General features: G+C 40.8%; 1 protein-coding gene across 1 annotated transcript in view; it reads left to right on the top strand.

Moving 5' to 3' along the window:
* The window catches only part of lzts2a (leucine zipper, putative tumor suppressor 2a), a 46,913-nt gene that overhangs the window by 1,093 nt on the left and 23,450 nt on the right, over window positions 1-22,370 (top strand). Inside the window, exon 2 of the mRNA XM_075478312.1 lies at window positions 20,584-20,698. The gene's annotated coding sequence lies outside the window, so the exon portion shown is untranslated. The remainder of the gene's footprint in view (window positions 1-20,583; window positions 20,699-22,370) is intronic.

Raw genomic sequence — 22,370 nt, 5'->3', positions numbered from 1 at the left:
TGTCACATTGTCACATTGTCACAGCTTTAATCTGAATGCAAACATTAGTGTAACTGCTCTCCTCAGACTTCTGAATATTAACTTGAGCGTTCAAGCGTTATGTCATTTCATAGTGAAACCCCTTCGTCATCCCTTGCATGGTCACCACAGCACATCCAAGGCAGAGCGAAGGAGAAGCATGGAAGTTTGGAGGGTGGAAGAGTTGATAACCCAGCTTTTGGGCAATCGGGATTTGAACAGCTAAAGTGGAGGGTGGAGGGCAGGTAGGAGGGAGGAAGGCACATCATGTGGCTGCCTCACAGGGTGAGAAGCCCTGAGGGGGCGATATTTGAGGCAGAAAAGTGAAAACATGACCAAAGCTATTGTCAGTTCTTTTGACAGCACGATGTCCTTTATTCTTCTGTCCTTTGTTACTTTATTCATTCCTTTTTAACACGATGATGAAAACCCGCTTCTGCCTCACTTCACGTCATCTTTGTACACATTTAGACTAAGCTCATAAACATCTAGTGACAGTCGCAGCTGATGCACATCTGTGAACACTTAAAGACACTAAAAAACATTAAAAGCCCGCCTCTGCTCAAAACTACACGGCAGCTTTTACAATGTCATTTGTTCATTTGTTAATCTGATCTGAAAATAACGCATTAAAGTGCACACATGGGCGCATATGTGCACTCCGATGCACTCTTACATAACAAAGTAGTGGAATATCTCGCGTAAAAAAGGGAGACATCATAACCCACTTTAAATTGATGTGTAGAAAGAGAGCAGTCCGACACACACCTCTGATGCTCATTTTGCAAAATGCCTCTAAATCTATTTGGGAGTGAAGTGATAACGTGACACTGGATGGTCATTTAATGTGCTGCAGTGGTGATGATGATGACATTAAGCATGCAGTGAAATTAAAAGCGTGCAAGCATAATCTTTCCTGCTCATTCTGCTCTTATTCAACATCGCTGCAGGTTCATTTGGGAGAAAACAGGAAACGTCCTGTCTTTGCTCTCCGGTGCAAAGTCTTTTTTAGTCATTTATTCCTTTAAGGGAGTCGTGCCTTTTCTCTCCCCAGTAAACCCATGTCATGCTTTAAATTACATGCCAGATCAAGCAGCTGTTCGATGTAGTGCGGCAGTTTAGAGTCTAATGTGCAGTTATGGTTTGTTGGAGTCACAGATTCCTCCCCCCAGCTCCGATGTACCCACCAGCGGATTTCCATCAGTCTCGTTGTCGGGTCATTAAAACCGGACAAGAGTGAACACACAGCAGGGGAGAGACAAGCTGTCAGTCAGACTCACACGTTCACACACATTCGCACACATAAACGAACACAAAGGCTGTCCTTGTGTGTGAGACTGTAATAAGTAGCTGCCTGGGTTTGCAGTGACCTTTCTTTTTCTGCTTTCAAAGGTCTATTCTGGAGTGTCTGAGTTGCAACATCTCTCACGCAGTTTCCAGTGATTTTCAGAGTCACTTCTTCTGATATGTTGCACCCGATTGGCTGTTTGTATCCTCACTTTTACTGTTAATCCAGCACTTTGATGTTGTCACTTCTCTCAGTCATTGCTCACGCAGGTCAGAGTGGGCTCATGATAAACTGCAGAGCTCCTAAAGTTGACACTGAAATGAGTTTTCAGGTGTCGTTTTAAATATAGCATTCACGTTCATTTGTAAATGCTTTGCATGGACTTGCTTCCACGGATTTGGGCTGTTCCTGTTATAGAAAAAGGGATTTTCCAGTTTATTATTATTTTTTTTTCAGTGATAAATCATCTCTGTCTGTCATGCAGATTGCTTTTAAAGATTTGCTTGTAGAATGTCTCAACAGTACTGTGCATAAGCCCCTCAATTCTTTATGATACTGCCAGGAAAAAGAAAACTACAGTAGGTGCGGGGAAATATATCAGAGTTTGTATGTTATAGAATGAGCACGTTCATTCTATAACACGGCCTGAACCCTTTTAGTCAGGCTTTTTGGTAATTTCTTTAAGTAGTCTTCAGGAATAGTTCTCCAGGCTTCTTGAATGACCTTCCAAAGCGCTCCTTTGGATGTTGGCTGCCTTTTGTTCCATTTTCCGTCAAGGTGATCCCAAGCTGCTTCAATAATGTTTAAGTCTGGGCTTTGCAGAGAATTCATCACTCCTTAAGTCCTGTTGCTGCTGTATTCAGTTCAGTTCTTGTGTCATTTGGCACACCTCAGTCTTTTCCCTTCCTTAAGAATGGGTTCTTTTTTTTTTTGTTAAATTGTCTGTTATGTGTAGATACAACACAAGTTCATCCAGTTAGGTGCCTTTTCTTGGTTAAATTCATAGGTTTGTGTTAAGTGTCCTTACAAACATAAAAACAAATTCCCCAGAAAATGGTCAGGAACAAGGATTGGACTGAAACTTTAGACAATGTCCAAAGAGAAAAAAATTGAAAGAAGCCTGAAGAGGTATTGCCCAAGACAACTTTAAAGGATTACAGCAAAGTCTGGCTCATTGGAAGCCAGATAAATAGAAAAGAGGAGTGGTTCGAGACTTTTGCACAGTGATTTATGTAGAGTGTTGTCCATGATGTTAAAGTACTGACAAACTGCTATGACAAACATGTTCCACCAAAGCAGATTTGCAGAGTCATAAGACTTATCTAAGAAATCACTTGTGCTGCTGTAAACATTTCAGCTGCGTTTTGTAATTTGTTAGCAGCAAGCAAATCACTTTTTTTTGGGTTTGAATTTGTGCTAATGCCCCTCAATAATGTCTGCTCCTGAGCAACGAGGACTGATATTAAATTAAATCATTTTGCATCTACTAGGAGGCTCCTACCACAGTAAATCTAAATTATCCTTGTCTAATTCAAAGAAATCTCAGAGTGTTCCCAAAGCTCACACATTTGATTTGATTTAGTCAACTGTTAAGTCATTGTGAAATGTTGCGAGCCAAAACTCCCCTCAACACACAGACACTGGATCTTAAGATAACACTCAGTGACAAATTATTCTGCCATCACTCTTTGTAAACAACTCAACCCTTTCATTATTTTCTTTTGGTGACATTACAGAGGCGATCTCAGCTTTAACGCAAATTAATTCAGTAGCTGGAGAACTATTTCATCAAGACAGAATATTAAACAGACAGAATTGCGCTTTTTACTGCATCACTCCAAATGACCAGCATTTGTTGAGTCATGAATAATATGTTGAGGCAGCTTATCCATCAAGCTACAAGAGCTCAGATTGGGTCTGCAGGGGGAGTTAAACAGGTTATACAGTGGTTTAGTATTATATTCCTGTAAGGCTGCTGTACCTTTTTAAAAAGAATGGCCAAAGGTAAGGCAGCAGAGGCTGAGATATACTGACTCTGCATGCAAGCGCGCTGTAAATTGTATCATCTGTCCAACTCTGTGGGGCTCCGCATGGACTCACCTGCAAGATGTGCACGTGTGGCTGAAAAATGTGTGACTGTGCAGATTGTTTGTGCTTCAGCACGCCAACTGAGTATATGCAAGAAAAGAAAAGAGATACATGCTTTGAAGAGAGGCTGAGTGGCAAGTAATCATTCCAAATCCTTCAGAAATCCTGTGATATGTGTGCTCACTGTGCAGAAGAAAAAGCTTAAAAAAAAATTCCCGCCGCAGGCTATTCCACAGTACTTGACACATTTTTGGAAATGATTTCTGACACTGTGCTTTAGCCCAATTTGTGTCTAGCCGCTATGCTTTACTGCCTTGTCTTTCTGTGTTCAGTATGAGAGGCAGTGCAATGTGTTTAACAGACAGAACTGTACCACAAAATCGTAGAAAGAATGGAACTGAATGCACATTTGCTGTCAAAGTCTTTATCGAGTAGCCTTTCTAGTCTCTAGTGTGGACTAAATGTCACTAAAACACAAAATCCTTAGATACCTCTTTCTTTTTCCTTCGTCAAGGGAGAAGGAAGAGTGTCTTTTAGTTAAATATTTTCTGCCTGGTTAACAGCAAAGTCTTAAGCTTTCAATCCAGCCCCATCAGAAAACTAGCCTCACCAAATCTAGTCTGCTGTTGCCCACTAACATCTGATTTTTGAGTGCAGGGGTGCACTCCCATCCCGTCTCAAACGACTCTGCAGCACTCTGGGATATTAATTGTGTCTGACTCTAATTGGCACTGAGCACAAAACCTGGCTGCATATGCAAATCTTTGCAGAAAGTGCTGCGCTCGGGGCTGCAAGACTGGGCCCAGCTCGTTTAGTCTTTTGAGAAGCGCATTTACCAAATGTACCATTTCACGTGGAGGCTTGGAAACTGACAGCAACAACTTGACAAAGAGAGATTTTATTTACTTTAAAAACAAAGAAGCATAAGGCATTTGTATATGTGCCTCCCGAGCTATCATTTTCGATTGCAGCTAAAATCAGCCAGAGCAACAGTTGCTTTATTGTTTTTTATCTTGCTTTGATAATTGTTTCCATCTATATTGTGTTTGTCTTCTTAGGGAACACGCAGGATCTTGAAAGACTGTATTGTGTGTCAAATTCTGATCTTTTGCTGAACATAACCAAGTTTTTTTGGTAGGCTACCTGAACTTAATCAATCAGGAGGTAAGAGCAAGAGAAAAAAGAGCATCCAGACTGAAACAGTCAAAGGCCAGACACCCAAAAGTAGCCATAAAATGCCCCATGAACTTACCCACTGCTGATCTCTTATCATGGCCTTTCATTTTTTTGTTTTTTTTGCGCAAGTAAATTGAAGTTCAATTAAATTGTTGTTGCAATCTGATAGTTGAGATGTCAGGCGGAGATGGACTCTGAAAGCCGTTGCAGTCTGTAAGAGGAGATGGAATCAATGCAAAGTGGAGTAAGTCTGGGTATAATGGACATTAGAGGGCAGAGGTCTGGCACAATTCACATAGGAACCAGGAGTGCTGAAGTCTGCTAAGTCTGCCAAACATCCATTAGTGCGCCAATCAAAGTGTGTTTGCTCCACACTTGTATATTTTAGCTGAGCACCTCAGAGACACTGAGGAGAAACCTCTCCATTAGTCTCCTAAACTGCAGTTTGGAGTCCTGATTATATATGGGTGTCTTGTGTGGAAAGTATGAGTACCATGATCACTTTGAAACAGTTTTTATCCATCTGAGGACAGTGCTGTTTTTTTCCCTATCTCTCTTTCTCTTTCTGAAGAGCAGGAAAAGTGGCCTCATATGTCACAAAGTGTCACTTGTCTTCTGTCAGGAGGTTGATGTATGAGAACCAAAATGGCCAGTGCTGAAACAGCAGACCACACACAGAGACAGCCAAGACTGATGGATGACATAAGCATTAGGTCCAGAATTTAGACTCATTGCCTTGTTGCAGATGAATGATTTGGGAAGCGATGACCTGCCTCTGCAGCAGTTAAATGTTTTTATTGGTTGCAGTTTTGCTTCTGAGTAGATTTGTTGACTCCAGACGTTTTCTGCAGTTTGAGGCCTGAGAAGAGATTCTGTGTCTCTGTAAAGCTCTTGACATTACTAACAAAGCCATTCTTCCTCACTAAAGTGAGAGCCATTGATTAATCTTTTGACTAATTTTCCTCTATTGGAAACTTGCTTTGGGGCGGAGAGGGAAGCGAAACATGAATTATTGATCTGATATAAAAGCTCATCAAATGCTGCTGGGATGGTGACGCTGTAAGTTTCTTTAAACGTCTCAAAGAGTATCTCAGATATGGTTTTGTTTGTATAAACCTCAGTTGAACTGAATCTGGGTTTTTCAGCTTGTTACGCTTGGACCTCTGACTTAAAGACATAAGCAGAAAACTGTTTACACCCAGTTGTTTGGACATATGTTTGATTTATAGATTTGATTTATCTGCACCCTTTTGGCCGGCTTCTTCCCCTGTGTGTGCATATTTTGTAGAGAGGCCAGCTTGGAGGATGCGTCTGCCAGATGACCCCAGTGCAGAATGAGTACCACTCAGACCCCACCCCCTCCTGTGTCCTGACCAGCTTGGGTAAACTGTGGTCGGCTTGTCCCGAGGAAATGAAGAGAGGTGGAAGATGGGGGGGGGGGGGGGTCTGGGAGGCATTAACCATGAAGGACGTGTGTGCATCATGGCCCCAGTGTATCTCTGCAGACTGCATCTCTTTGGCGTAATCATGGGATCAACTCCTCCTTTTTAATTGGTGACAGATGTCTCTCCCTCATCATCCATTACTCCAATCTCTTTTTCGCATACACGCATGTTGGGTTCCCAGAATTCTTTAGAGAACCTCTGGGATGCCGTCCCAGATCTTGGAAACTCCCACCGCCCTCTCGTCCGAGCCAGCCCTCTTCTCTCAGCCAGCCCAGAATCTGTCCTGCGCTTATAAAGCGTTTGGCACATTTTTAACTCTCTTGCAGCGCTGTTGGTGTCAGTTCAGTCGGGCTCAGACTGACGGGGCTGAATCCTGAAGGTGTTGCGTGCCATTATGTCATGCCATCTTTGTCTGCTCTACATTATCCTGCTGAGAGTTGGTTCTGGAGAATTGTGTCCATCTGCTAAATGAGATTTCTTGGAAACGAGAGACACTGAACAGATAGAAAGGAAAAAAAAATAGGGTTTCTCTTACAGCTGATCAGCAGAAAAGTGAAATCAAGTCCTCAGCATGAGATCTACAGTATATGTGTGTCTGTGTGTGTTCAGCTGAATTTCAAATGCACTATATGAGACCTGAGTCCAGCCTTTCATTCTTTCTTTTACATGCACGCGTCCTCAAGCCTCCCTCAGCTTCCCTCTGGGATTTGACATTCAAAAGAAGTATTGTCCAAGTAAACCTTTGATATTCATATTATTATCATTAACAGGCTGGATCAGCATGAAGCTCTCTGTGTTTGGGGTCTCAATGATGCCCCACACCCCCCTTCCTCTGGCTTCTTGGGGCTCAGACTGTAACAGACAGAAGTAGGTCAAAGTTTAGTGGAGCGTCCTGTCTGAGCAGGAAGACTGGAGAGGGCATTGTTTGTACCAGGGACAGCCTTCCTACAGAGTAGAGCACTGCTCTGTGGCATATTAAAACACCATAGACTATTCTTAAAGTTCAGAAATAATCGTCTCAACATGCACAAAGGATTAATATGGTTAATAAACATCTTAGAAATGACCTACAGATAAGTAATAATCTAATATGTCATGTCAAAAGATCGAGTTGGTCACGATGTGTTTCACGTAGTCTGCAGATTCAAGTTAATTGATTTCAGGTCATTCATATTTCCATAGCAAATTTTGTAAATAATGTGTTATATTGCCTACTGTGCATTTTGATTGTCATACTTGGATGTGATGAGGTAACAGAATTGGGACCCAAACGCAGAATGCTTAACTGGTAAAAATACAAAACTATGTCAAATAATAGGTAGACAGACCTGCAGTCAGTGAAGGCAGACAAGATAGACAAGGAACAGACGAGAAAAATCCAAAACAGTCCAAAGAATCGGACAACGAGGAGTAACAGCGAGGAAGAAAGAGGGAGAAACCAGGAATGGACAGAATCCCACAAAAATCAAGGAACTGAAAGAAAAGATTTGGGAAAACTTAACTGCGCTGTACAAATATTGGCAAGAAACAAGAAACTAAAGAGTATAAATAATGAAGTCAGTGATAATTAACAGAAAATAGGTATAAGTAACACAAGTTCATTAATTAAAAAGGATTTCAAAATATTGCAGGAAGTGAAGAAAAAGTTACACTTAAGAGAATAGAACTGGTGACCTGTTCGAGGTGTGCCCTGCCTCTTCTCCTGTGGCAGCTGGGATGGGTTCCAGCCCCCACTCCCAACCTTCCCGTGAGGGGCATAGAAATAGATGGATGACACTTTCAAGTTCAGTTTTTGCTGAACCCCAGCGGCTGAATTTCTCATTGTAATGCAGTGTTGCAGAAATTAGCTCCATTGTGTCTGACATCAATGTTGACGGTGTTGGGAGTGGTTACAGGTGAAATGAAGGACTAACTTATGCCGGGCTCAGGGTGAAGCAACCTCTCACCTGAAGAGGGCAGCACTCCTCTCCAATGTGATGTTGTGCACATTAAAATGGTGGTAAATAGTTTGTTATTTTGAACATATACTGTACAGAGAACCAAGTCATATTCGTTCTGTGTGCATTGTAGCAGCTTCTCTGGCACATGTGCATATTAGTGCATGTGTTTTCATCCCATGCAGTCTGGAGCAGTCAAGATGTTTCTTCACTTAAAAAACAATGCTGAGATTGACATAGGTCAGGTTTTCCCAAACATGAGAAGAGTCTCTGAAGGGGCTCCAAGTGAGTTTGGTTTTCATTTTTATTTGTATTAGTTTTAGTCTGAGATGCGCAGATTCCACTGTGACACACATTCTGCATCTTCATCTCTATCTCCATCTGCAAATATACAAATGTGAAATATTCCTTTAATTCATGGAGCATTTTACATATTGTTAAAGTGTTTCTATTCGTTAACTTTTAATTCAAGACTAAATATACACCATTTTATTTAGCAAGCCTAGTTTTCTGAAATGTCAAGCCTTATGTTTCCTTGTTGGAGGATCCAGTCTGTGGTTATGTGCTGTTATATTGATTGGCCCAGGATTATTGAGCACACTCCGCTGGTCATATCGACCCTTGTGAACAAAGCATACTTCTGCAGATTAAGATGTCTGGGCTGATAAAAGGTCAGACTGCTGGGTTAAAGTTTAGAAGAGTGGATCTGGAGATAGTGGGGCGGACCGTTGTGGGCCTTAAAGATTCAAAGAATTCTATCCTTTGACCGCTTGCTTTAGTTCCTTTTCAAACTCTCACTACTATCAGATATATGATCCTCTTAGTCAAAAGTTATCTTCTGTTTTGATCGGCGATAAATATACACTCCTGAAAAAGTGTGCAAAATAAATGCACAGTCTCTGGGAGAAAGCAAAAGCTATTGGACTGCTTGTGTTTCCTAAGCGTAATTGAGTAGTGATAGTCATTGGAAATCAGTTGAGTTTTGTATTTGAACTCAAGTGTTGGCTGTATAAGTTGTGTGGCTCCCTCCAAATGTGTCATTTTCTAAACATTTTGGTGATAATGTCCTACTTGGTCTCCTGGGAGGTGGCGGGTGGCATCACCTACTATATTTACAGGGGGATAAAAAAAAATGATGGCATCTATTTTATGGGCTGGTAACCGAATGAGACATGTTTTTATTGCAGCTTCATCTGTAAAGTTTGTCTTCACATAAAAATCAAGTTTTTAACCTTGTTACCATGCCTATAAGATGTTATTCTAATGTGTTACAAGTCTCATCATAAGCCAAATCAGCCATCAATGCTATTAGCAGGGATTATTGCTTTGAATCACAGGGGGGATGTCAGGCAGCTTGTGTTTGCCACTAAAATATTTGAAGAACCAATCCTGGCTACTTGCTGAGTGGGGCTTTGCAGCTAATTTTCAATTGAGAAACCAAAGAAATTAGAGGCTAGTGCAAGCTATGAGGAGCAGTTAACACAAGCTAAAAAGACACTAGAAGCAAGGAGGAGAGGCTACTTGGTGTGTATTTTTTCTTGTTTTGTTTTGCCACTAAAGTGATTAAGCCCAGTTAAAACCATTGAAGTTGTGGTGTTGGAGCTTCACATTGTTCACAATGCTCTGGTGTTTTTAAATCTATTTAAAAAAAAAAGCACATTTAGTCTTCGACAGAGGGTCCCAAACAAGATTTTGCTACCATACACCCCTGATTTTTCTGAACGATCTTTGTTGAGTAGATCCAGCTGTCATGCAAACAAGTCTGTTGTCATGAATGTTACACTTTGTACAATCCAGGTAGATTGTGATGATTCAGTCTCACTTTGCCGGGTTATTGAAGACAAAGTGGCAGTTTTTTTTTTATGGCTGCTTTGTCTCGAGTCTGTCATGATATTTAAAGATTAGTGGGTGTTCTCGCCAACATTTACACAAATTTTGGTTAGTTTCCTGAGCAGACTGTAGTTTCTTCACCATGTTGCTGTCGTATCTGCTGTTTATTTTCTTTTTCTTGGTTTCGCCCCATCATGTCCCCTCAAGGGAGTAACTTTGATTTTGACATTGGTGGGGACATAAAAGTGCAGTTTTTTTTTTTTTTGCATTACCAATCATAAGTTAATGGCATGCAGATGCTATATGTTAACGAGCCATCCTAATTTTTAGGGAGTTGGTCTTTAAATCACAGGGTTGCAAGCTCAAATCCCACGATTAGGCTACCTCTGTTTACACCTGGAGTGACCTTGAGCAAAACAACTAACCCAACAATTCTCCAGAGACTGTAACCAATAATGTGTTCTTATAAGTCGCTTTGGATAAAAAAAAGTCAGCTAAGTGTTATGCAATGTAACTCATATAATGCAGGGTATCTGCACATTTTTTAATTAACAAATTTAATGACTTTTAAGACCTTTTTAAGACCTCTAAGAATAAAAATTAAGACCATTACAACGGGAAAAATATATATAAAAACTACACTCTAGGCTGTTCGGTGTTGAAAAAAAGTCCAGTGTGAAATGTGTGCTTCAGTGATACTGAATCTGTGTCAACATGATCGCATAAGATTTGAACGCACAAGGGAACACCACACACTACAGGACAATCGTGCCCAATTGTCACACCTCTGCGAAGGAGCGTGTTTTCGCTGCCATTTGTCTGTCTGTTTGTCTGAGGCTCTGAGCAAAATAAATCCATAATTGAACCCAATTTTCGAGTTATGTCTACTGTGCTTTTACAACTAGCAAAACGATTTTACTACCCAAGTTAACTTAAACCAGAACTTTGGACAACTCACGTGAAGCACAGACTGGTTTATGCAATAGTCAGCTGTCCATATATGGACAGTGACTGCATTGCCTAAACCACACGACAAAATCAAATTTCCTTCGGGATTAATAAAGTATCTCCAATCTAATCAAATAAATAAAAACGAGCACAGACCGCTCATACAGTCAATGGCACGTAGCCTACCCATAGAAAAAATACACACTCTCACACACATCATACAACCTGACTATCGACTGCTAACAACCATGATCAGTAACCTACACAAACCCAGACACATAACTCGGCGGCCAGCAATCGGATAAACCAATGAAGTGAATCAATCCTGTGAAAGAATGAAAACAAGTGAATGAAACCTGCACTCACCCATTATGAAGTTAACTCTGCCAGCCCCGCCATAATCTTGCCCCTGCTCAGCCAACACCTTGACGTCAGGTATGTTTGGTAACGTTATTGCGGCTAGCATTAGCAACTAGGCTGCTAGGCTTGCTAAATCGGTAAGCAGTAGGCTATCGGTAGGCTACAAAAGAAAGCTAGTCTTTTTAGCTACGTTATATTATCATCTTTCTTCTCGGCTATAAGTTAACCTTTGTTTACGGCCACTGGCCCTAACCTGACGCGCTAGCTGTCAAATCACCGGAAGTTTTCACCGGAAGTACTGGCGCACACACAAAACGTCAGCGGTCGCCATATTGTGCACAGAGCGATAGAAAATCGTCTCTCCAGACATATCTTTCTTTCATTTCGCCTAGATGAAATTTAATGCCACTCTTCGAAAATCGGCTAAATTTAAGACATTTTAAGACCTTAAAAAAGTATTTTTTATTTAAGACTTTTTAATACTTTTTAAGGATCCGCGGAGACCCTGAGTAGGGGGCTGAATATTGGTAGGGACGTGACCCTAGCGTCCCTACCCAAAATTACGCCCTTGCTGGATTGGAAACATTTTTTAAGGAATAAAAGCTGGAGTGAGACTAAAACACGAATTTCTGGTATCTCGTATTAGAAAGGATCTGGGGTATTTATGGCTAGTGGAGTTTCTTTTTTTTAACAGGAATGTTCTAAAAGTAAACATTACTCTGTTTACTCACTCGCTGTCCTGGTCTAACCGTGTTACATAAAAGAGCTTTCCAAAACCAGAGATTGATATGAGGGTAAAATTGGTTTTCCGGGAGCATCTTCACAGTTGAAGCAGGAATAGCTCATCTGCTGCCTTAGACCTGCACTTATTGTCACCATACGGAGAATTACTGGTGTGCAGAGCTTTTAACTATAACTGTAGTCTGCTGTCATAGATCAAACAGATAGATTAAGTTGAAGACTGAGCGGTGTGGAGGGGTAACAGCAGCAGATGAACAGATGAAATGAGGCCAGTGTCATCCTGTCTCATTTACTATGCAGGGTTGGGAGGGGATTAGCCTCACTTACATAACTCCATCTCCCTCATCTCCCCCTTAACTAGCCTGTCTTCCCCTTTTCCCCACCACCCGTATTCTTATGATCTCAAAAGAGAGGGGGGAAGATTGACGTTGGCTTCTTTGTTATTCCAGTTTTTAAGATTTATTTCTTCCTTCAAAACCAAAATAATTAACATCTTAAAAGGCTGAGTATGGTGAGAGATGAAGAGAGGGACTACCATCAGGAATTGAAAGAAAGAATTCTACAACAAAAGCAGAGTTTTATTCCCAGATGTGGTAATAAAGTGCAGATGAAGCTGAAGGAGAGGAAGAAACGAAAGGGAAAAGGGAGATTGGGGAGATGGAGTTGGATGAGATAATCTATTTATAGTTTATCCCTGCTGTTGGGTTAGACCGCTTGGCCCAGTGCAGCACAGCTCAGCATCCATGTCAGTCCTCATGTCAGTCGACATTAGCTCTGCATGCACATACAAACGCATACGCACACACGTGTATATACATATATACATAACCTTAGGGTGTAAACACAAGCTGTCACGGAAACGTGGGTATGCTGACCTCTGCCACTGAAGTACGAGTAAAAGAAAATTACACACCAATAACTCTTACCATGTGTGTGAGAAACATACCGAGCAGTTTGGAACAACTATGAAGGAATCTGCTGCCCCCTCAGTTCAGTGGGTAAAAACATGCCATTTTGAAATGATGCACTTTAGATAGCAGTGGCTTAACACAGAATCAGACAAATACTGGACTTCTTGGGAATAAATTATTTTCACTATCTGAAACACTGTCCTTCAAGCTCCTCGTTGTTCTGGGAATACATTTGCATATCTGCGTGCTTTCCCCTTCTTTTTGTCTTTTGGTCCTCTCTCGTTCGTACAGCTGAAGGCACGTGTGCCAGTGAATGCATGTGTTTCAGTTTTCATCTCAATCTAACTTCCCTTCTGGCTGACTCTGATGACTCATCATAGGCCTTGTTTATAGGTTCCGCTGCAGGCAAATGCGCACAAATTCACAGTCGTTTGATTTTAGCTGCAACTTTGTATCCAAAAAAGAAAAAGTTGGGATGCTGTTTAAAATGTAAATTAAAACAGACCTCAGTAATTTGCAAATCATTTGAAGTCTGGATTTAACTGTGAATAGTTCAAAGACGACATATAAAATGTTGAAACGGGGAATTTTTTCCTTTTAAAGATCCATGCTCACTTTGAGTTCTGTTAGCCACACATTTAAAAAACTGTTGCAACCTTTACGTTGTATCATATCATATGTTTGGGAAATAAGGAGATCACGTCAGCGATACCTTTCCTGTATTGTCTGGAAGGCAGCATATGTTGCATCAAAACCGGTTCATACTGTTCAGCATCAACACTGCCTTCACAGATGACCAAGTTGCCAATACCATCTGCACTAATGCACCGCCATACCCTCAGGGATGCCAGCTTTTGAACTGTGTATTAAGAACACTCTGGTTGGCCGCTCTCCCCTTTGGCCTAGAGGATTTGGTGTCCATGATTTTCAAAAATTAATTTAAAATTTTGATTCATCAGACAACAGGACAGTTTTCAGCTTCCTCTTAAATTAGCTCAGGTTTTAGGTTTCATTTGTGGATACTGTGACAAACTGTGTTCACTGACCGAGCCCATGCAGTGATTCCCATTATAGATATTTTTAATGCAGTTCAATCTTGGCTCTTGGTCTTTTAATGATAATTTGAACCATGGATGATCGAATTTTCAGTTGTACAGTAGCTGAGTTTCCATCCGGTTGCAAAGTGAGTTTGAAACGAACATCAGATATGAAAAAGCAAATGTGCATGGTTTGAAGTGAGCAAACTAGACTGTGTGGTTTCTGATGCAGACTGCGGTGAAGGCCATGTTACACATGGCTGCCACAAACAGCAAAGTAATCTCCAACAGGAAAAGGAAGAAGGCACAAATAAAACCACTTGTCTTGGCTGTATACGAGAGAAAAAGGGATAGAGGTTTTCAGGAATTTTTTTCACGTCTGTGGTTTTGGCTGATTGTGAGCTTTCTTTCTCTGTTACAACGCTCTGATCTGAGTGCAGACTGGGTTGCACCATCCAAAGAGTATATAAACTTTTTTGTTAGCATTATACAACTTATGATTTTGTGGCTTCTGTCCCACATTTCTTTAAATGTATTAGCATCAGAGTTCATATGAACTAACTTTTTTTAAGTCTCAGTTTTTATATTTTATATGTTGTCTTTTTGAATATATGGTTGAAAAGGTTTGCTAATTGTGCTGACACCACACAGTTTATAAGCAGGATGTAGGAGGTACAGGAATATAGTATTTCTCTAGACAGTTTTTTTAAGTTTTGTTTTCATGTCTGCTTGGTCATATGGTTGGATCAGCCATTTATATTTGGCTTTATTTTCACAAAGACTACTAGCTAGATAATACAGATTGGAATCCATTTCATTAATCAGTCCACTATATGGGAAACGTTCCATGGGAAGTTTCTGTGAGTTTCTGTCTGAGAGCGCTAGCCAGCTACTATATAAGTTTTTGGGTGATTCATGGAACAGTCTCAGGGTTGCACAGGACCTCGTTTGTTTCTGCTGTTTCTGCCCCGGCTCACCCTGCTCCAATAACACGCTCACTGTGGCGTGGAAAAAGACACACATTCATGAACACACAAAAAAAATGCAAGCATTCAGTATATGCACATTTGCAAGCATCTGCAGAGAGACGGACAATATGTATTCACTCTCACAGAGGAAACTTGGAAACAATGTCGAGAATTCAGGCATCTGAATTATTACTTTTTTCCTTTAAGATTTATTTTTGCTCTGCAGTCAATGATAGATGAGTGGATAACCAAATGGGATTAAGATGCAAATATTTCAAATTTCTGCTGCTGAGGCATGACAGCAGATGCTCTTGTGTGTTGTGTGTTTCTGACAAACACATGCAGTTCTCATGTGTGCCTGCACTGCAGCAGCATCACCCTCCTCCCTCAGCTTCCAGCGATAAGAAAGAGGGAATCCGTGCACAGAAATGTTTTTGAAATTATGAAGGAAAGGCTTGAGACAGGGGGGGCTGAGAATAATGGGAAGGGAGACAAAGTGTGGGAATGAAAAGCGACGGTCCACATCCTCCAGTCAGACAAATTGTTACAACAACTGTGGCAGGCTGAAACAGACAAGAGGCGAGACAAAAAAGCTTTTGTTTCCAGCTTGGATTTAGGCTCTGAAAAGAAAAATCTAAATGTTCTTACGATCTTTGTTTCTAATTTGTTAATTTCCCCCTGCTTGCTTTTTTTCCCCTCTGTGTGGTCACCCTTAGCTTTTTCTGCAAAAAAAAGGTCTCACTGTTTCCCCCCAGAAGACCCTCATTAGTCATCAGCTGTCAGCAAACAAGCAGGCATCATCATTTCAAAGATCATCATTGTAAACGTGATCACGTGCAGCTGTGTCCAAGCTGCAGCTGCTGCTGTTCAGATTGGATTCAAGATAAACTTTACTCACTGCTGCTGCTTGATCTTATGTCTTCTCATCTAATCTGGCCACCAAGGTGGGCAATTTAAGATTTTAGAGGAGCATTGCAGTGGGGGGGTTGTACAGTTAGAGAAAGAGTGTAGCAGTTAGCGGCTTCAGTTTCTGGTCATTCTCTGGATTTAATGTTATGTTGTGTAGTGCTTCAACTGCCTTATATTTCAGAAGTAATAATTGTAGTTTTACTGACTTAACCTGTTTCTTTTCATATGAACAAGCTTTTCGTGAGTAAGAAAAAGCAGTATCTACTTGGGGCCTCTGGTCATATGTCAAATGTGTAAAGCAGGACTCACGGTAGCATCTGCGCACTTTTCACTGCTGATCTCATCCCACACCGAGTGAAGGATTGTGGGAATTCAACCAACACAGAGGTTTTGGAGACAGGCTTGTTTGCGGTCTTCCAAAAGTTGAACACCTCTGTTTCAATGACTCTGCTCGTTGATCAAACACTGATTGGTTTAGGTTCGGTTGAACTGGATTGTTGATGATCACAACAGATTTCATCGGAAAGATGAAAAACTGAAAAAAATTAAAGTAAAAAGCAAAGGAAATAGCTGCACTGGACAGTCTTGCAAATTTTAGTTTCTCAATTTCCCTCTTTCACAAAGCAGTTCTTTGTCCACTGTCACTTCTTTCTGTTCTACTGAGATTTAGTAGTCAGACTCGGTTTGAAAAGGTGGAGCTGGAGTGAGGGTGGGTTGCAAAGCTGCTTTAGGAGGAAGCAGGCTGGATAAAACACTTGGATTGCACGCTGTGTGTGCATGCGTTTTGCCAGTTGAATGTGCAGATGTGCACCTGAGAACCTGTCGGTTTATGCTTTCATTTGAGGTGTCTATTGCTGAATAAAGTTGAAACAGGGGATTCAATTCTCTAATCCAAACAATACATGAGATTAAAGTTTACTCACTGTGATGTCCTCCATTTGTTACTACATGATGCCAAAGCATCAGATGAGCCTGAGAACAGCCATCATTACAGTAGATTTAGTCAGGGTGCCCTCTGGTGAACAATATTGGATCTACACAGAGTTTGGTGTGATCTCCTTGATCAGAGGTGTAGTGCAAGCTACCAGGATTGGAGTTTAAAATATACAGCACTTAGATCTATCAGAGCACCACGGGCAAATACAGTTCACAGTTCTCTTCTTAACCTATAAGATGAATGTCCCCCGTTAATCATGGCCATTTGTCTTCAGTTCTAAGTCCAGAGGTCAGTGATTAAACCTTGTTCTCTGTAACAAAGCCAACTCTCTCTCTTTTCCATCCTCACTCAGAGGTTCAGAGGCAGAGTTGCATTTTGCCGCTACTCCGCTCTGCTTTTCATGGCTCTGATGTTGTCTGCCACCAAATCCCATCTGAATAAAAGTCAGAAATTGATGCCGCAAATCATGTTTTATGTATGTGTGCTTACACAATGAAAGCAGGCAGGAAAGTGGGCCAAGCCTCACACAGGACATATTATGGCAACAAATCAGCTTTGCACTTTCTTGGAAAAATTACAGCAGAAGCGGACAATGTGCTGGGCACAGACTGGGCACAGGCTACAGTATGATTGTTGAGTTAATGACACAGGAAATGAAAGAGATACACAGAAATTGCATTACCTTACTGATCTATTCCTGGTCAGTCATTTTTCTGTTCCCACTGATTCTATTCTGGTGTAGAAACTGTGCTGTTGACTTGTCAGTTTCATTATTTAAGAGATGTGTGTGAGGACGGGCAATATAATGATAATACAACTGTGAGATTATGGAAATTTATCAAGGTTTTTCCGATTGTTCAGAAAGGAGATTACACGTGCAAAACTCCAGTAGAATCAGACTTAGTCATCGAATCCTCTGGTTATTTTCATCATTATTCAGTTTAGTTACAGTTAGACAAAAATAATAATATTCACTTTTCAATGACACTGAAAAAATGACTCATTTCAATTTATGAATTTGCCATTTGAGTTCTGTTTCCTCTGAACAATGCTGTTAATAACTTTATATCTGATTGAGGATAGAATTGTAATATGTTGAAGGTTTGCATCAGTCTGGTGAGTAAGTTATGTGGTTTGTGATTCACTTGATTAGAAAAAATAAACTTGTTTTTTTCTGGTAACCTTTAGAGCTAAAGCAATTAGTCATTTAACCAATTATCTTGTCAAGGGTGAGAAAAATCAGTGGTAACAATTTTGATGATCACAAAACTGGTTTTCAAGCGTTTCCTCCTTGCTTGTGTTCTCTGGTTTGACTGTCTGTTAATACGTTTTCTTGCCTCTTTCGTCTTCTGCAGCAGTACCAAACTGAAAATAGCACTCCGGGGGCGGGGATGGAGGTCACCTGTAGGAGTGTGGCATATACACGTGCCCACGTTGTTTATGTAATTACTCTTACTGCCAGAAGCTGGAGGCGAAAGTTGCACACTGAAGGTTTGACCTTTTCAAGATCCTCAGTTTGCAGTAAAGTGTACAGTCGACTGTTGGAAACAATTCTGTTACAGTATTACAGTGAATGACAACAATTCAAATGGAAAATCTAGTTTACCTGTAAATTTACACTAAAGTTTTTAAAGTGTACCTTTAACTCAGGAAAGTGTTTAGGGGCAGATTTTTGTGTTATTATTTTCTAACAAAGTGATTCATCTTGAAACTAAATGATCGAAAACATTTATAGGAATATGATTTGCAATTAAATAACCATTGATGATGTTCCCAGAGCGTTGTCCCCATGTTTAGGACTCAGCTGAGTACTTTACTCGTTTTCCTCGCTGAAAGAATCACCTTGGCAGAGATTTAGTCACGCCTTTTCTGTGACGGCAGCTACTTTCCTCTTCACACTCCATTGTTCTCCTCTCATCCACACTGCATACTGAATCCCTCCAAAGTGAAGAGGCACGGTGGAGTAAATGTAACAAAAGAAGCTCTGTGATTTACAAAGTGAGCCGAGTCAGGCACATGAGCTGCATAACCTTAATGATACCCTCAATCAAAGTTAACACTGTAGCAAGCTGTAGGAATGCAACCCTGAATCACAGCGTCTCTGTCCAGACATAAAGTGTCGACCCTGCACTGAGGACATATGCTGATATTGCGATGTAATCTATCTACCAGCGATATAATGGATTGTAATCCCTATCTAATCTGGTCCCATTGGTTTACATCAGTCCATCATACAGAGGGAGATCTCATCTTCTGGTTAGAGACAGTGAATGGACCGGAGGTCTATATATGTGTGTGTGTGTTTGTGGGTGTTTATGGACTCCATAGTGTTGCAGGAATAATGAAAACATCACAGATCATGTCTTCTGGCCTTTCAGGGGGTTTTATGAAAATTAAGACAAATCTCTGCAGTGGTTTGCATACTGTAAAAGTGTGCATATATGTGAATGTTTATGCAAATTACAACCTCAAAAGCTCTTTCCTTATTATTTAGGCTCTGTAGCAGCGTGTGGGCATGGCTATGGGTCACTCTTAATATTACTCCTATCTGTGAGATTTATGCATGCATTTGTTTAAAAATAAATCAGTTTAAAGAGGTAGGGACATCTGTTATGTCACTGATTTAACCCCCAAAGTGACCCCTGGATCCCTCTATGAAGGCCTTGTATCTCCTCCCCCTCTGTTAGGACAGACTGATGCACCCACCGCCCTCCCCTTCCCCTGCTTTACTTTATGCCTCATGGTGCTCGTGGTTACGACAACATGGCAATCAAATCAGTCCTGAAATAATCATCTAATGGCAGAAATCCCAGATTCTCATCGCCACTTTGTTTGGTTATTGGTTGGCCCGAGGCCTGGCTGAGCTCCAAATTCAACAAAAAATCCATACGTACGGCATCAGATGTAAGAAATACTGTTGGCGGACACAGACGACTACATTATTTTTTATAGTGTTTGATCTATGTTTATAATATCCAAACATCCACTCGGGAAAATATCGATAATTGTGCTTTATCTGGTCATTTTTTTCATAATAAAACCGCTTATAATGTTGTGTTTTGTTCACTAACAGATATGACCATAGCTACCCTCCACTGTGAAAGCTGTGAAAGAGCCCAATCAGCATCTGTCTGTGGTTCTTGACAACTGCTCTTAGGCTAAGCCTGGCAGTTAGGTAATGTGGCACAAATGACCCCTACAACAGTAGCACAACGGCCAAAATCAATATAGTATCACTTATCCGACAGTAACAAGCTGACCGATTACTTCATCTGCCGATAGAATTAACAGGTTGTTGGGAGGGAGCAAAGAAAATGAACGGATGGTACAAGAATATTTAGAAAAGCGCAAATGAAATCAATGTGTTTTTTTTAATTAAAACAAAAAAAAGAAAGAAGATAAAACCCTCCAAATGAGAGAAAAGAGCCTTTGTTTTCTGTCCTTGCATACTGGCAATCTTTCTTATATTCACCACATTTCAGCTCAACTCCACTTATAAAGTATAGTAGCTTTTTTCTTCTTTTTTTTTATTGAGGTACTCTTTAGTCCTATTATCAAAACACCAGATTAATGGAGTTGGAGATTTGTTGCATGGAGGCCCATCACTTTTTCTTTTGATTTGTGGTCTACACGGATGGATTCACTCACTGCTTATTTCGCCGATTTCGAGCATGAAAGGTTTTATTTTCAATCAATCATTGCAACTCGCAAAACTAGATAAAAACTCTAAACTGGTATTACATGAAATACTGAAAGCAATATTTTAACAATATTTGGTTTGTTCTGGAATTTCCAACTTCTTTTTCCTAGCTGCGAGCTCACAGTTGGGCTCTCAATAGATAGCAAACTAACTTACAGAAACCCTATGTCAAAATCACGTATGTTCACTAATTTTTGTTTGAGAATGAAAATCAAAAGATATTGAAGTTGTTGCAAATTCAGTGTTGTTTTGGGTCGACCGGTTAACATTTCTGCTCTGTTTTTCCTCAGGCCAAAGTGTTAGGGGAGAGGCCCAGAGAGAAGTGAGTTCCTGGGATGAGAACTCCCGGTCATTGCACTGTCTCTCCCAGACCTCCAGGAGGAGTACGCTGGGTGACACACTGAGGTAAAGAACCACACAAAAGAAATAAAACTCTTCTGCAGACAAAGCCCTTCTCTGATGACGATGACCTTCAATATTTGCTGACTCAAGCATCCCCCACTCCTCCTACCGCTCTTGTTTCTTCTCCCTTTCTCACCCTCCCCTTTTGGTTTGGTTCTCTCTCCCTCCTGTCTTTTTGGGAGTCGAGGACACTGATCAAAAGACTGACATGGTAAAGGCTAACTTTAGCGTGACATGCTGACCTGAACACACATTTATGGAAATAAGGGTCTTGTCCTCTTTGAAGAGTCTAGTTAGGGATTAAGTTTGGAATAGCAGTTGCCATGTGTGACACGATGTTGGTGTTGGGGTGGTGTAAAAGAGGAGATGAGGGGGCAAGGGGTCAGAAATTTCGACCGGAGCCCATCTTGCTCCGTACGGCAGCCTGGTGCCTCACATAAAGCAAGAAAGATTTTTTTGTGTCTTTGCCTCTGCAACAAATCAAATGTTCTCGCAGTGCAAATGCAGTTTTCTCTAAACTGCACCTTTTTATATGAACAATACAACACAGAATCAGTTATATCCGAATGCAACACTGTTTTTGTGTTGTTTTCTGGCCAAGAACAATCAAACAACACGATGCTCTGACATGAACTTCTTATTGTGTCTATCAGCTCAAGGCCTCGCAGTAAAGGGCGGTGTTTGTAAAATATGTAGGGTGATAATAATGTGTGGTCAACACAGCAGCAGCAGCTGTCTTCCTCTCTCATTTCCACCATATCCATTACAGATCCTCTGTCTCCTCTGCGCTCAGTCCGTCTTCCACTCCAGCTGTCCGTTTCATTCATTATCTGTCCTGCAGCATTTGTCACCACCTGTGTTTAAGGGTCCCTTTCAAAATACACAGACTTTGTACCCGTGCTTCATTTTTTGGTTGATGCATAAACATTTATAAGCTAAAGCTTAAAGATGTAATGGGACGGACAAGACGCTTGATATGAGTTGTCACAGAGATGGCATCAGATGCTTTTGGATTTTCTTTTTTTTTTTAGTAGTGTGCAGTATTCATGAGCAGTCAGTGCCTAACCAGCAGTAGACGTCACTCAGATCACTCTGTTTGGAGAATCAAGGAGGAATTGTGACAGGGGACCTAAGCTAACAGCTGCTCACAAGGAGGCCAGACAGTTTTCTCCATCAAGAACACCTCAAAACGAAAAATGTTTACAGTGGATCAAGATAACAATGCATTAAGGGGATTTTACACCATGTCACTTTTGCATCAGACAAAAAATGTTTATTTTTTGGCACTATTAATTCAACCAGAGAACATCCTTGTTGCTATTTGTCACAATGACTGTTCAGCGTTTCCCTCCACTGAATAGCTATGACTCACAGTTCCATCAGTCTAATCCCAAAAGCCAAACAGTAAAATTTTAAAAAAAAACAGGAAAAAAACAAACACTTCCATCTTTGAAATGATACATATTTTTCTGTTTTTTTTTTCCACAAGTTGACACAATTTCCTTAGGTCTTAATGAATGGTCTGTGACATGCTTTGGTCAAAATAACAGAGACACTTCAGCAGTAGTTTTTCCTGCCATTGATTTACACTCGTATTCAGACAGGTTATTTCAAGATTATCTAATAAGGGGAGAGGTAAGTTAAAAGAGGTTGTTTGCCCGGTTGAAGTGTTGGT

The sequence above is a fragment of the Odontesthes bonariensis genome, chromosome 2 (assembly GCF_027942865.1).
Source record: "Odontesthes bonariensis isolate fOdoBon6 chromosome 2, fOdoBon6.hap1, whole genome shotgun sequence".
Taxonomy (NCBI): domain Eukaryota; kingdom Metazoa; phylum Chordata; class Actinopteri; order Atheriniformes; family Atherinopsidae; genus Odontesthes; species Odontesthes bonariensis.
Note: the sequence above shows the minus strand (reverse complement) of the source record. Positions and strands in the feature narration are given on the sequence as shown.